This window comes from Oryzias latipes, chromosome 24 (assembly GCF_053564925.1).
Source record: "Oryzias latipes strain Hd-rR chromosome 24, Olatipes_Hd-rR_3.1".
Taxonomy (NCBI): Eukaryota; Metazoa; Chordata; class Actinopteri; order Beloniformes; family Adrianichthyidae; genus Oryzias; species Oryzias latipes.
In genome coordinates, this window is record NC_136260.1 from 11,965,628 (window position 1) to 11,981,748 (window position 16,121).

Sequence of the window (16,121 nt, forward strand, 5' to 3'; positions counted from 1 at the left end):
TGCATTGTTAGCTGGCTTAGGTTTGGATCAAACACAACTGTGTGTGTGTTTCAGAGTACACATGTACCTTCTCCTGTGGAGGACTTCAGACTGTTGTCTATATCATCCGCTTTCCTGTCGTCTCTGAAACAAACAAAAATAGAGAAAAAACTCGTGTTACAAACAGGAATTAGCTTTCTCTGAATCAAGTAGAACAGGTGAAGTTTCAACTTTCAAACGTCCTCGTTTTATCAAACGTACACAAACTTCCATAAACAAAGGCTTTCAATTATTCAGCAGTGAAATCTACACTCCTGTCTTTTATCTCCATATAAGCATTGAGGGCTGTGTCTGCTGGACTGTAGCTGTGATGCTGACAGCCACCGACATGCAATGAACTGCCACCTCTTCCTAAGCAGGAGCAGAGAAGAAATACATGCAAACGCTTTGAGGTGTGCCGCATTCTGAGCCCAATAAGAGTAAACAAAAAGAAAAAGATTTTCCTCTGAAGATTACTTAAAACTTTTCTTGGTATTATCATGATAACATTTTAAACAGATTTAAAAAATAAAATAAAATTGTTTTTTCCTTTTTCTGAACGCAGCCAAATTCTGCAGCAAACAAGTTAGAATTACCTTTAATGTAAATAATGTAAATAAAAATCTAAACCATCCTGTGGGAGACAACACAAAGACATTTCATCTTATGAAGTAAATTAAATGATGAGGACCATGGACACTGAAGAGGAACATGCTAAAATACAACAACCGGGATGTTAAAGATGATCTAAATTATGGATAAATTTGGATTGCGACAGTCCCACTAAGATCATCTTTTGATCTATTTTCAAAGCGCTCCCAGTGGTCTTTTAATTATGATTTTACCATTTTTAGACAAATCCCAAAAAACCTGTGTTGTTTTCTAAAACATCGTTTCTGCAGAGCGGCAGCAGTTGATCAGAAATTTGCCTCAATGGTGCAGAGCAACCCCGGCCCCCTTCCCTCTCTGTTGCTGAGAGCTTGGAGCAGGGCTCAGCGCTTTTGATCCACTCAATGTATTTTCTACATCCCAGGCAAGCTCTTTTTTAAAACCGCAATTTTTTGCCTGTTCCTGATTCACAGCGAACTTAAATTTCTTTAGAAATGTCCATCATCTGTGTTAAAAACTCCAAAAACACAATTTTTATAGGACTGCATCCTTTAATCACAGTATATGAGAACTGGACTGAGCGTGTGTGATGTCACCCACAGATAATGGCTTACTTCCAGCTCCAACTGAGTCCAACTCAATTGAGTAACCATTGTTTTGCGATATGAACAAAAATAATTGGTCCGAGTCGGTCTTACTCAACGTTTCTATGGTAACAATTCTCGCCAATCAGGAGTGAGCTTGTTGGAAGTCCACGCCCCTTCTACTCGAAAGTGATCTAGATGAAATCTGTCAAATGTTTCGAGCGTTTGATGCCAGACCCAATACTCTTTTTGCAGTGTCTGACTGGTCAGCAAGATTTTGAATATCTTGCAAAAAATATCCTGAAAAAAATTAGGATTATAATTGACATATTAAAAAAGAGGCTGCACAGTGGTGTAGTGTTTAGCACTCTTGCCTCACAGCAAGAAGGCCCCGGTTCAAGTCCCGGCTGGGGGACCTGAACCAGAACATCAACTCTGTGTGGAGTTTGCATGTTCTCCCTTGTTGCATGCGTGGACCTGTCCAGCCCATCCCCTGCCTTCGCCCTCAAGTCGCCAGGCTAGGCTCCAGCAGCCCCGCAACCCCGAAAGGGAATAAACTGTGGAAGATGAATGAATATTTAAAAAAGTGGCAGAGCAAGAATGGTTTGGAGGGTCTAAGGGCAGGGATGCCCAGTTTAGCATATTGTATAAAAACTCAGTCCAGTTTTCATATCCAGTCAATGGATCTGACACATCAGTGGCTTTCCTAATTTCCACAGACGCACTTAAGTTCTGTTGCTCTCATGCTAACATTTGCCAAAGCAGCATATGGACATCCCAGCGTGTGTCCTGATGTCAGCTGACACAACCATACCAGCTCCCCTCCTCTTTATGCTTCAAATTATGTTCACTTTCTGTTTGATTCTGGTTAAAGAAAGAATTTCCCCTAACTTTAAGAAGTGTAATTTTGTACTATACCACCATCCCCTCAGCCAGCTAGTTATCGAATGTATTACAACTTAACACAGATTCCAGTAGTGAAACTAGAGTTTGTACAAATTTTGCCAGGTCAGTATTAAGTCAGTAAATCTGTCAATCATCCCAGCAGGGGGTGGAGCCAGACACTGCAGAGGAAGATTCAGACAGACAACTATAAAAAAAACATGTTTTTCAGGAAACGGAGAATTAAAATAGAATTTCCAGAAGACCAACACAGAAATGTTACATAACGACATTTCATGATAGTGACATAAGAAGATTAACATATGTTATAAGCACTTTGAGTAATTTGTGTTGGAAAAGTGCTATACAAATAAACTTTGCTGTTTTCTGCTGTGGTTTATTATATTTAAATATTTAAAAACATATCAGGAAAATTACTCATTTCAATATCAAACACTAAATGATCAAAACAAATATGGTTCACATGGTCTGTTGTAATGGTGCATGAGCCTTTTACAATAAATATGAATCAGTACATTTACATAGCAGCCTGGATTTTGATCGGTTTTCCCCACAACCTGATCAGATCCAGACCTCTAATGTGGTTTTGTGAGAGAAAGCATATTTCTAGTGACCCACAGATTAAACATTACACAGAAACTATGAATTTAGGAAATACAAACGGTATAAGAATTGAAGTAGATCACAGCTCTTCATTGTGATTTGGGTTTTTAGGGAATCCAGTTTGGATTTGTTTCCAGCTTGACCCACTTGTTCTTTTCTTCTAAGATAGTTGTTTGTGTTTTGATTCAGAATCTTTCAGCTGGATTTAACCTTAAAATATAACTGGAGCTGTAGGTTTGCTGTTTACTTTTATCTTAGCAAAACCATAATACTTCCTCCTCCTGGTTTGACAGTCGGTGCTAGACATTCTTTTTTTTTATCCCTAAAAATTGATTTTTGACCAACTCTAAAAAGGAAATTGCTTTCAATTTTTGGAGAACCTCATCTTTTTTAACCTGTGGTACTTTCTTACTTAATTTTATAACAGTTGAAAGTCAGAAACCCTGATGTGTTTTCCCTCAAACAGAAAAAAAATAAAATAGAGGAAAAATCCCTGGGTTTTCAAACCTTTTCCTTGCCGTTTTTTATTTACCCAGAATTCATGCCAAAACAAACCCCATTTATAGTTGTAGTGTGTGTCTGAATTCTCAAAAATATCTACTAGCTCCTTTTCCTATGCAGTTGTCGTTTATAACTTCACTGATCAAATAGGGGGTTCATCAGGGCATTTGGAAAATTCAATGCATATTTTCCTGCAGCTGTGCAAACAAAGAAACTGCAGATGGATGTGACAGCATTCAAAGTTAAATGAAAGATGTACAAAAAGCAAAATTACAACTAAAAACATTTAAACATCCTCAATCCTGAAAAAAACAAGATTAACATTTAAACAGGTTCGAGAAAGGGGAAAAAAAACTCAGAAATCTTTCGTTTGATCATTTTACTAAGTTAGTTTTTTTAGTGTTTGTTGCTGCCAAGTTTGACCAGAATGTACAAACTGCTAAAGCTTCTTACATGTTGGTTCATTACCTTTGATCCTTCTGTGCATCTTGAATTTTATTATAAACAAATCGGCTTTAGCTTTGCTTTCAATGTTGTGACAGCAAAGAATTGTGGGATAAGATCATCGGTTCTTTCACAAAGGATAGGCAGGTGTTTTCTAGGCTAAAGAACTGAAGCTCCTCTCTTTTCAATTTGCTAAATTTGACTTTCCTTTGAAATCAGACACGGTTACTTATTAGGCGATTCCCTCGGTAAGGATCCTCCTCTTTAAAAATGAGAATCTAGACAAGCCCAGTTGATGGTGATGCATCACGATCAAGTTTTGCAAACTTGACATGTGGCTGAAAAGTGTGTTATCAAATGTAGAATAGCTGGCAGTGGAGCGGTAACCTGGAACAGGTGTGTTCCACCAATCAGAAGCGGCAAACCTAGGATTGTTTATGAAGAACTGCAGCTCTCAAGCCGGCAGTCGGACAGCCCCCCATCCACTTGCTAGACGAGTATGGAGACGGATGAAGATGATAAAAATGAATACTAGAGAGAAATCCAACGTCCCAAAAGAATAAAAAACAAACAGCACCTCTGCAGGGAACGCCTGTGGGGATGAGGGTAGAACAAACCTGATGAAACTTCACGCCAACCAAAGAAAATCTTTTAATTTGATAGCTCTGATCTTGTTATGAGGGAACCGCTACAGATGTGTGTGATTTCACAGACAAGGGGGGGGGGGGAATCCCACAATTCACAGCGCTAAATGTCCCATAACAGCAAACAGTTCTTATCTGGCTCTGAGATCAGCTGTTTTCACAGAGCGCCCTACAATAACATAGAACAAATCAGTATGTTCGCATGCACTGTTAAGTCAATTTATATAACTGTGTTGGCAGAGGTCCACACTGGAGGTTGATGGTGTTAACGACACAAAATGCTTTTCCAAACACACCAGTCTGCTTATTAAGATAACAAACCCCAAATCAAGTTTTACAAATATTTCCAAACATGAATCTCTTTAAGCTCGGTATTTGCAATCACATTATTTTTGCTCCAAAAAACCTGGCAACAGTCATCTCAGGCAGGCTGCTGCTGATGTCGTCTGAAGCATAAAAATATGATGTACATGAACAAGCATCACATCCGCGGCTTGAAATCACACGCCGGCAGCATGTGATTGGAGTCAGCACCTCCTCCTAACTCCAGGTCAGAAAGAGGTGTAAACACTATTCAAGTTCGGATGGAAGTCCTGGGTGAGAAAAGCTTTGCTTCCTGTTTTAGACATTTTTATAGAAAGTGTCAGTTGAGAAGCCAGAACAGTTTGGTATCTCACCATTCTGCCCCAAACAACCCCCAGAGGTTTAGAGACAGGTTGACCTTAAACAGCGTTCAGTGAGCTGGAGGACTGCAAATATCACATCCTCTTTTTTCCCTGTATGGCAACAGCTGCTTAAGCCTTAGACAGACATCCGTAGGAGTGCTGCAGGTCTTTGGGTTGTCCAGCCCTGCAGAGGGTCGCACAGAGGAGTGGATGCATCTAAAGGGGAGCGCAGGTGTGTCTTGCAGTGCCCCTGAGGTTTGTAGAAATGTACAATTGTCATGCGTGTGGTAAGTGTATCGAAGTATGATGGAAGTTGTATGCACTTGTACAGGTGATGCTGTCGTGCGGTGCCCTTATGCCAAACTCAAGTAACTTGTAAGGTGCGAGTCCTGGCCCCTTACTGACCCCACCCAAGTGCACATGCACAGGGTGTGAAAGTGATAAGTGCCCATAGGACACTCACATAAACTACGCTCTGTCAAACCTTTCAAACAGTCAGGCTGCACACAGCAAGTGTGCTCTTATCATGTAAACGGCACTTACGAAATCTTTGGGCAGTCTGCAGGGTTTGTGTACAACATGCCTCTGGCGTGTTGTTTAAGTACATGACCTGTCACTTACTCCATGCATATAAAAACAAATGTGCTGCACCGGTTTAAAGGTCTGAACTTTGGAGAAGAATTTGTATTGCATCAACTATTCAGGAACTCAGTTTTGGCCGGTGACTTGTCAATGTAATCAGTGGATGGAGTCCACAACCAACCTGGAGGAAAATGTAACTGTTCTCCCACACTTTGATATTTTATTTTTATCAGGACATTAATAAAAAAGCATTTTCTTATTTTTTCCCTCTCCTTGGACTAATGAGGGACAGCAAGCTGTCAAACTGGGTAACAGAGACGAAAGTACCATAGTTCAGACGCTGCTCCAGTAGATGGTGAACCTCATTGTACTGGGAGAGTCTCTGAATGCTCTCATAACCCAGACATGGAGACACATTTAGAGATGCTTTTGTAAAGCTTTTAAAAATAAATACACCTGATCTCTTAACATCATCCATGCCTTCCATGCAGATGAGATTTCTGTGAGTGCTCCAATGATCAGAGTGAAAACTTTTGACTGTATCTCCTCCCACAGGAGCGTCAAGATTACGAACACATCTTTGGACAAGCATCCAGCAAAAAGTTTGCCTCACGTCAAAACAGAGGCGGAGGACGCCAACTCACAACGCAGATTAATATTTGGTGTGAACGCAGCATAATGCTTTAAGGGGTTCAAAAATGCTCAACAAACAGAACTTTTGCTGACTTTTAGCCTTTTATGAGGCATCAATCATTTATTTTAAGGAATCTCAAAAAGTATTCAGAGGCAATTAGTGACTCTTTCACAAGAGCAAGTGCTTCATTTAACCCGGCAAAGGTTTAAAGGAAGCATCATCATGTAAGCAATCCAAAAAAACAAGTAAATGTTAGGAATGAAACCTGTCATTCTTAAAATGTTGACGACTGAAGAGGAAACGTAGCCTACCTTCATGAACTCTTTATGATCTAGAGCTTAAATTGTGCGACAGCTGAACAAAGTTCCTTGTTGTTATGCAGTCCAGATTCCTGTGTGTAACTGGACAATCACTTCACAGTAACTATTCTGGTAGACAGGAACATTCCTCTTCAACTACTTTTTCTGACATCACGGCATATGCTCGTATAAAACGATCAAAGTTCAGACGCTTTGTCGGGTCGACTCCTGTGAGATCTGAATTGTTCACGTAGGATTGGCTTTGGCTGTCAAAGAACTCAGAGCGCAGAAAAATGACAAATATGTTGAACATTAAAAAAAAAGAGAGGCAGCATGGAAAACTTCAAGATAAAACTAATCTTAAGTAATCTTCTGATTCCCTATTAAATATAGCTTGTGCAGGCACAGTGAATTGGAAATATAACCTCAAACCCAAGCTTTTTAAATCTGCATGGCAACCAGGAGACCTTTCAGCTTGATGTTTATTTCCTCAAGATGAAAAATTACAAACTAGCAGCCTGTTTCTTTCTCAACAAAGCAGAAAAGTAACAAGAAAGCCTGAAAGTTTCTCTGGGCTAACCTTTAGGTTTGAGTGTCTTGCTATGGTCCTCCTTCCCCTCTAAAATGGATTTTGTGTAAACTCCAGGAAGCCAAAATGAACACGGATGACCAAAATAGCTTCTGTTTGGAAGCTTTTAGGGGAAAAAGAACAAGCGGCTGTTTGACTGTTATGTCTCACCACCGGTGGCGTTTAAATCACCTGTACCGTTCCAATCATAACAAGCAGAGCAGAGAGCTTATATTTTCTCATGTTCCCTTCTTGCAGAAGGGAATTCACACACAAAGGCTGCAGGTCGTGGCACAGATGAAAAACAATCAAAATGTAGAGAGAAAAAACTAGACATCTTAAGGAAAAAGGTTACTCAGGGGCAATTGAAATATTCTCACAAGAGTCAGATTAAATAGAAAAACAACCAAAGTGGCTTTGGATTTTTGTTGCATCCATTTTTAAAACCACTCTGCTGTTTTGGCTGGCCAAGACAGCAAGCTTTTAAACTGGGTTAGGAGTGCTGTGTCTCCTTCAGGCTCCCTGTACAGGAGCAAATGAGACAGCAGGGTGGGTTGGAGGGGGTCCACGTGGGCTTGAGATCAGCTTGCTGGGAGGTTGGCTGAGTTTTGCCCTAATATGGTCACTGAGAGGGGTTGGGCATAGTGGAGAAGGGGAGACCTGCCCTGCACCACCACAATGGCAGCCTGGCTTATCACTGATGTATCATTGAGACTTTAAACCCATTTAATTACCATGCAAACACCAGATCTACAGCAGAGCCTAGATGTGGAGATAGAGCTCTTAAGGAACTGCAAACATCTTCTTTTTCTCCTTCTTCTTACTGCCCATTACGCCTTGGGCAGCAGATGCCAACATTTGAAAGGACGTATTCAAGAAAATTGCAACAAATGAATTTCTATAATGCCAAAAAAGGACAATAGCCAGACTTTTTATTTGTAGGAAATCTCGGAGTAGAAACAAACAGTCGACAGACAAATGTATGGTGGACCTGAAGTGCAAGTCCTGTAAAAAATTAAACAATAAGGCAGGGACTATGGGACATTGCTGATTGGATGACAAGTGATTTTTAAAATTTTTTTTCAATTGCTTCTTCAGTGTCCATATACAATTAATAGTTTTGTGATATCCAGTATCATGCCAAATAGGTTTAGGTTGAAATGGTGGACAAACATCATCATCCAATGAGCAATTCCCGTAGTACTTACCTTTTCCGGTTTCTGGAAAAAAAATAAAATACATTTCACCAAAAAAAAAAGTAATTTCCAGAAATCAAAATGAAATGTTAATAAATAAAACAAAAGAAGAACCCAGAAAAAGGTAGGTATTGATGATTTGGTATTTGATTTCTGCAAATTACTTTTGTTTTCCAAAATGTTTCATTTTTATTTTGTTTAATTTTTTTTTTCCAATTGCTTTTTGGTTTCTGGAATTTTCCTATGATTTCTAGAATTTAATGTTTTTTATTATTTGCTTAGCTGTCATTGTGATATTATATAAGTTTTGCGTTGTTGATGTGATTTGCACTTCAGGGCCACCACACAAACAGCTACAAAAAACAAGTCAGTTCCATTTCTTAGAAGCTGTCCAGGTGATCCAGAGATTGATCTGTTGTCAGCTGCCTGTTTTTGGTAGTTACGATGGAAATGAAATGTTCCAATTTTCCCTGTAGATTTAAATTACTGGGAATGCACAAAAACAAATACATCATCTGTAATTATTGATATCAGCAGAAATTAAATAAAAAAAAATCTCCTTATAGGTCTTTGTTGCTTTGACCACAATGACTGGATACATCAGAGCACCCAATCACCCGTCAGTCAATCAGACAATCCATCCAACTTTTAAGCCAGCTCTATACCAATTAGGAATCACAGGGTTGCACAGTTCGCCAGTCAAACACAGAGCCACACAAAGAGAACCACACACTTACGTTCACGCCTAAAGGACAATTTAGAGCCAACGATTGCCCTATTAACATGGGGTGAACATGCACAGAAAGGTCTCAGCTGGGATTCGATTTCGCTGTCAGACATGGGTGCTAACCCCTACACCACTGTGCAACCCCAATCAGCATTTTTAATGTCTTTTACACACTACTGGAATCACTCAAGTGTGCCAGAAGTTGCCAAATAGTTTTAAGAGGAAAGAAAAAGCATCAAATCTAGTTGGATCATTAATATCTCTTACAAAACATTTACTAAGCCCCAAAATCAGCAATGGATAAAAATGTTTGATGAACACAAAAAAAGACACGGCTTAAAAAGCTTCTATACACCACAAGAATAACTAGCTGTCTAATATTAGGAGGATGCTGCTAATAAATTCATATTTATATTTTTATCTAGAAAATGCCAGTTTTAGTGACGATTTTTTACTTTACTTTGACAGTTGTGGGTTATAAGAGAAAAATTTAGCCTCATACATTCTGTTGTCTGACATTAAACTGGTGTGATTGAGACCTACTGGCTTTATGTCAGTCACACTGTTGCCCATATCACCAAGGTGCAGTCCAACTTTATTTAAACTCAAATACAATTTACAAACCCATACACAGTGGAAAAAGATCTACAGACAAACATACAGACAAAAATACATAAAAGCAAAGTTTAGATTTAAAAAACCAAACAAACACATCATTACTTGGCCCTAGCCCATATCATGAAAAACTGGTCATTTTCAGTACCAAGAAATCTAATGGTGATTGTTTAGCTTACAAAACGGTAAAAACAGTACAACATCCTGTCCTACACTCACTCAGGCCAAGAAAGCAGTTTACTCTTGTTGATACTGGTACCCTAGTCTCACACAGTACTAATGGACTAATGTATCCAATAAGAAATAAAAGCTAAAGCATCAAATTTAAAACAGAAAAGAGAAAACAAAACATACCGTCTAATTTGCTGTGTCAAACTAACTTTCACATGTAAGCACTCTTCAGAAGTCACTGCTGACCAGGTTTCTTCAAGTACTCCTTTTCTCTTATAGACTCTCACTACCAAACCATGAATCACAATCGTCACACAAACACACATACATTTTAAGTATGACTGAGCCTCCTCCTCTGCAGCTCACTTGAGCTCTGTTCACTCCACAGCTCAACCAGCTGCTGCCTAATCTCTCACTTGTTCAATACAAACTCTCTACTATCCCGTCTACACATCTGTCCTCTGCTGAAGAGGGAGGGAGAGCGGAGTTGATAAACCAACAAAGACAAAACCTCATTGAGACCTTTTTTTTCCTGGCGTCGTTGGAAGCAGTGAGAGCCTTCTGTCACTGCTGGGAGAGAAAGTGGGATAAAGGGAGAACTTACCAAGGCGGGTAAGAGGAGAACAATGGATGGAGGAAAAATAAGCATGGCTAAATGCAAGTCGGAAAGTCAGGGAGGGAGATTGGTATTTGGAAAGGAGGAGGCACAGTGGCCGTTTGGCTACCGCCAACTTTAACTGCATGGAGTGGGACACCAGGCGTAGAAATTCCTCCTACGTCTCTGTTCAATGACACTTCTGTTCTGCCAAACCCGGCGTCTCAGCAATACTGCAGATACAAAGAGAGCCATGTCTGCATGTGACTCCTTCTTGTGTGAAAAACCAGTGTGCAATTGCATTCAGCGGTCATCACCAATACAGACTCATTCTCTGATGATCCGAAAAGTTATCCTAAACCAACAGGTCCTTGTACTGAGGTCTCCAAAAACCACGCTACTGCTGCAGACCAACTTTTAATTACTTACAGGAGTACGATCTGCACAGGCAGAAATTTGTTTTGTTCCAATAACTTGATTTATTAGTCAAATAGAAACATCAGCAGATGGCAATTACAAAAGAATGTAAATGTGATAAGTGACCTGGAACCTCATTAACTTTAAGCCATTTAAAACCCATGATGTCACCAGTGACACCCATATAACACAAGCTCTTAGACATAGTTTAAGTATTTGACATGTTATGTGATCAACATGAATCAGTTGATTCTGACTATAAAAAGCACCTTTGCACCGATATGCAACACATTACTAATGTAAAGCATTGCAAACAGCGTAAAGTCACTTTTCTTGGCGACAGAATCTGTTGAGTTGGGTTTATTACAAAGACACTTTACGACTATCCAGTAGTATATTAGTGCTTTTCTCCGCTGCGATTGAAGAGTTGGGGTAGTCCAAGGAATGTCAACACTAGAGTTAAAGCTCCGGCAATGAAGTTTCTAAAAAGTTAATCATGCAACTCCATGTGTAGCAGAATGAGGAATAAGAATCCAAGGACTGAAAATTGCTACACCTAAAAGATGGTGCAAAAGTGTTTCCCAACATGAGGGCAAAGGTTTAAGAAATCATCCATTTTGTATTTTCAGAAATGGAAATGTTTCTTAAACTGAAAGTGACTGCAAGAGTCAATCAGACTGGTTTTTGCAAGTGTGTTGCACCAACAAAATGTCATGGTTTCCATTTCAACCGGAAAGCACCTCTAAAGATCTAAACCACAGCTCAGCATGGGTTGCAGCTACCAGTTGACACACGTCCAACTTTATATACCGATAAAAAACATTTATTTATCAATAATACACACAGAAAATGCTTTAAATAAAAACCTTACAGTTTAGTCGGAAACCTTAAGCTACTGGAGCTCTATTTAAACAGCACAGCTTTGAATCAGTCAGCAAATGTTCGGAGAATAAAAGGCAAATTATCTGAACCAAAAGGTTGAAACTGCACTGCACACAAAGAAATAGTTCAACAGTTTGTGCTAAAGTGGTGAGTTGGAGGCACAGAGGTGTTCTTTATGAAAACAAACGTATCCGTGGTTTCCATAAACACCAGCTCTAAGCAGGACCAGTGCAAACACTGTGTGCTCTTCAGGCAGATGGCCTTTACTCTCCTGTCATTAACCAGGTCAAAGTCATTTTTTCTTATTTCTGCCATGCCTATACTTATTCGTTTTACACAATATGAGAAAACAGGTCAGTTATTTCTACATCAACGTTTCAGGAACTACTTTTTCTTCAAATTAGTTCATCAAGAGTTGTACAGAAAAGAAAAAGTACAATTATTTTCCTAAGAAAGGAAGACCATGAACTCAATGTGAGGACTGAGTATCATCTTTAATCATGGGGATTTGTTAAAAGGTTTACTTTGTGGGTTTCTAATTTGCGACATCACAGTTAGCTCCTAATCTATATGTTAAAAATTTAAATATTTTGAGGTTTCCATCCAAGTTTGGATTTTTAGGGTGTTTCACAAATAATAGTTTCTGTCTATGATCAGAGTGGGAATTTTAATATTAGACTGAAACAGTGTGACTAATTCAGTTGTACTCTTGGAGGACACAATAGCTTTGTTATTCATTGTTAGACCTAGGAATGCACAATATATCACAAATTTATCGTTATTGCAATATCAAGCTGTGCAATATGCATTTCGCAAAAGATGGCAAAAATCGCAATAAATTGTTAATTTAAATGTGCTAAAAGAATCTTGTGGCAGCTTGAAGTATTTCATGAAACAAACCTTTATGTATGTGGCCAATCTGATGGACTCCTTTTACATCATAGACTAATCGGATGGAGCCCTTTTTATGTTAGATGTTCGTCTCCTATGTAGATGTCGGTCATTTTTCAAACTGTTCCTGTGAAATGATGTTTTTTGGTTGTTTTGCTATTTGTTCATATCCCGCAAGTAATATCCTCGTCGCAATATTAATCCCTAACATCGCATATCGCAAGTTTTCCTCATATCATGCAGCCCCTAGTTAGACCCATAAATTAACTGGATTAATCATCTTTGACAGGATTCTGAAGTCTTCTCAGTCCAGCTGCTTATCGGAACAAAAACTGAAATTATGTAATTGTTTAGCCTCAACCTTTTAAAGTTCCGCTCCAATAATCCTTTGATAAATTGTAAAAGTGTTCTCAGTGGTCTTTTAATTATGATTGTGCCATTTTTAGCCACACACAAAAAAAGTGTCATTTTCTAGGACATAGTTTCTGCAAACCGGCAGTAGTTCATTAGAAATTCACCTCTGAGCTGTGGGTGGGACTGTTAGCCCAAATATTTTTTTCATCTTCCCATTGTTTACACTAGCACTAGCTTACAGCCCCTCACAATCCCAAGCTAACATTAGAGGTGCAACAATTATGGCGAACAGTAACAGAGCTATCTATATTCAGAAATACTCCGAAATGCAATTTTAAACTGAACTTTCTTTATAAAAGTCATCCATCATCAGAAAAATTCTACAACAACAAGTTAAAAACACAAAAAACACGTTTTTTCATTAGAGTGGGTCTTAAACACTGGAGCCATCGCAAGCAACAGGAAATAAAACAATCTTTGAACTACCATAAATAGGATTGTTTACCAAATTGGCATATTTCCAACGGATTGTGAAAGCTGAGAAAAGCAGAGTTTCGCTAATATGCAACACTTTCTAGTGGTAAAGATGCTTTTCTCAGCTTTCACAATCCGTTGGAATTACGTTAATTCCAAAAACGGTCCAATGGTTGTGGTAGCTCAAAGGTCGTGTGTTATTTTCTATTGTCGACATTGGCTCTGGAGTTCAAGGGGTCAAGACAGCTTGTTTAAAACCAACAGCAACAAAAACAAATCTTTTCTAAGTGAGATGTGTGTAAGTTTATTTGTAGTGTAAAGTGAGACTTATTAATCTGGGACTCAGGAGGAATCTCCCTTTTCCTGAAGCCAGGCCCTAGTGGTCTTTTTAGCAACTGGAACATTTAGAACTTCCTGGTTGGCTCATACTTTTTTTTAAAGTTATGTAGGAGGGTGTTAATGACCAAAGCCTCAATACTTCAAACATTTTTGCTGGCTAAATTAGAATTGAAAGCCATGGGGACTTGAGACTTCTCTTGGTGGATTTGTACTCCAAGATATGTTTTCGTTCTAGTAAAACATTGACTGTTCTTTCTCTGTGTAATTTTTTTTTTTTTTTAAGATTTCTTGGGTTTTCAAAATAAAACAAAAAGTGTACAGAGTGTAAAAAAAAAAAGGAAAATACTAGATCTTCCTGAGGACTGATGGGTACACAGCTCAGTTTTATATATTAATAATGTAACTTTGATATAATTGCCTCCACTGACTATTAGACCTTAATGAAAAACTATTATTTCTAGCTGCATGCACTTGCTGTTAACAACGGATGTGCAGCCAAATTGCAAAAAAAAAAAACAGCCAAACAGTCATTCGGAGAGCAAAATCCTCCTGCCAGCTGTGGAAATTACTAAAACAGTGCTGCAGGATTTTTTTGCAGTTTTTTTAGAATTATCAATTATGTCAACACTAATGTAACCAACCTAATAGCCTTTAAAGTCAGACAAAAGAAAAGCAAAGAATAAATAACTTCTTGGAATATCAGCAACTTAAATCTATTATTACTAAAAAGTTTAAATACAAAGACAACGATTTAAAGCCACCAGAAGTAGTTACATCTCTGATTTATTTTTTAATGAATAAAACTCTCTCCGAAATATACAAACTCTTATGCAACCTAGTTAATAATATTTCACTTCCGATCACAAAATCGGATGAAGATTTGAGCATCAGCACAGATTCTGGTCAGCACTTTGTCTAAACACCTTTAAACCTAAAAAAAAGTCCAAACTTGCAGCTAATCCATCTCAAAACTCTTCACAGAATTTACTACACTGGACAGAGGATGTTCAAGATGGGTCTCAGTAACCCAGACATTTGTGAGCACTGAGATGGTAATCTACCCGACAGTTACATGCATGCACTGTGGTTCTGCACACCTGTCCAGGCTCTTTGGCAACAGAGTGGTGGTCTTTTTGCCTGTGCTAGGGGGGGTGGGCAGATGGGCAGCCCATCCAGCAGCACTGGATGGGCTGCCCATCTGCACCTGGGGGCTGGGATCACTCCTCCCCTGGCTCTGGGCGGGGCGGGGCAACCCTCTTGGGGCCCGCGGTCACTCTGGGTGACATCCACCAGGGCTGCGGGGTCTGGGTGTGTGTGTGTGGGGGCTTGTTGGCACTGTCAGTACGGGACCTTGGAGTCTTGATGGGTCTGGGTCTCCGCTGAGGCAATCGGCGGTCGCCCCGGCTGTTTGGCTGCCTCGGTCCAGTCGAGGGCCTGACCAGAGCTCTCCCAGGGGCGGCGCCTAGAGGCGGGGGCCTGGACTTGCTCCGGTGGGGGCGGAGCTTTCTGGCTCCTATCCCTCTGTGTGGGGTGGGTGGTGTGTGTGGCCTGGGGGGTTGGCGCTTCGGGGGATGGGACCCCTGGGCTGAGGGGACCTGGGCCCTATGCTGGGGGGGTGATTTAAATGAATAAAGTTTGGCCGCGATTACAAAAGGGGTTTATTCAGACATACCGCTGGTTTTTCAGTTAAAGTAAAATATGTCCAGCACAAGAGGCCTTCAGCTCTCATCTGTTTGCCCAGCTGTTGGACAGGACAAGTTATTAAAAAAAAAAAAAGGAAAAAAAGAAAGGCAAAAAAAAATGTCCATTATCTAACTTCATTAATCTATGAAGTGGAAGTCACAGAGCAGAAGTGAGACTGCAGCTGTTGAAATTCTAACCAGTAATGGGAAACTGAGCTGCTGACCAAAACCTGCACAATAATTATGTATTTTGAAAAAAATAGTGAAACAAATCTCCGGCTTTTCTCCAAGATTTTAAAATGCGAACCAGAAAACATAATACTGATTTGGATGTTTTTACATTAAATTGCCAAAACAAGGAGGTGCATGTAACCAGTGCTTTAAAAGACTTATGGCAGAAATATCTCATCTCGCATGATGAGGAAATAGGACACTGAATAAATTGACAAGTTAATTTATCCTCAAAAAAATAAAAGTTAAAATGCTTTAATTAGGAAAACCAAGAACCTTTCAAGTTGTTATGATCCTGCCACGATAAACAGAATAATTTGTGGCGGATTGGCCCAACACAGGACAAAAACAGACAAGGAGAAGAGACTGGCTGATGTGTCCGGAAAAGAGGCAGAAATATGTCAGAATTTGACGCAACTGCGGAGCGAACAGACTCAGTCAGAGGACAGGATGTGAGCATAAAAAGTGAAACGTGAGTGGGAAGTGTGCAGGG

At 39.5% G+C, this 16,121-nt stretch overlaps 1 protein-coding gene across 11 annotated transcripts in view; it reads right to left on the bottom strand.

Moving 5' to 3' along the window:
• The window catches only part of fam49a (family with sequence similarity 49 member A), a 32,019-nt gene that overhangs the window by 11,749 nt on the left and 4,149 nt on the right, over window positions 1–16,121 (bottom strand). For 10 of the 11 annotated variants that reach the window (XM_078942722.1, XM_078942715.1, XM_078942716.1 and 7 more), the window contains exon 2: window positions 68–123. The gene's annotated coding sequence lies outside the window, so the exon portion shown is untranslated. Of the gene's footprint in view, window positions 1–67; window positions 124–6,498; window positions 6,598–16,121 lie in introns of those variants that run through there. The other variant, XM_078942717.1, reaches the window with a different exon arrangement.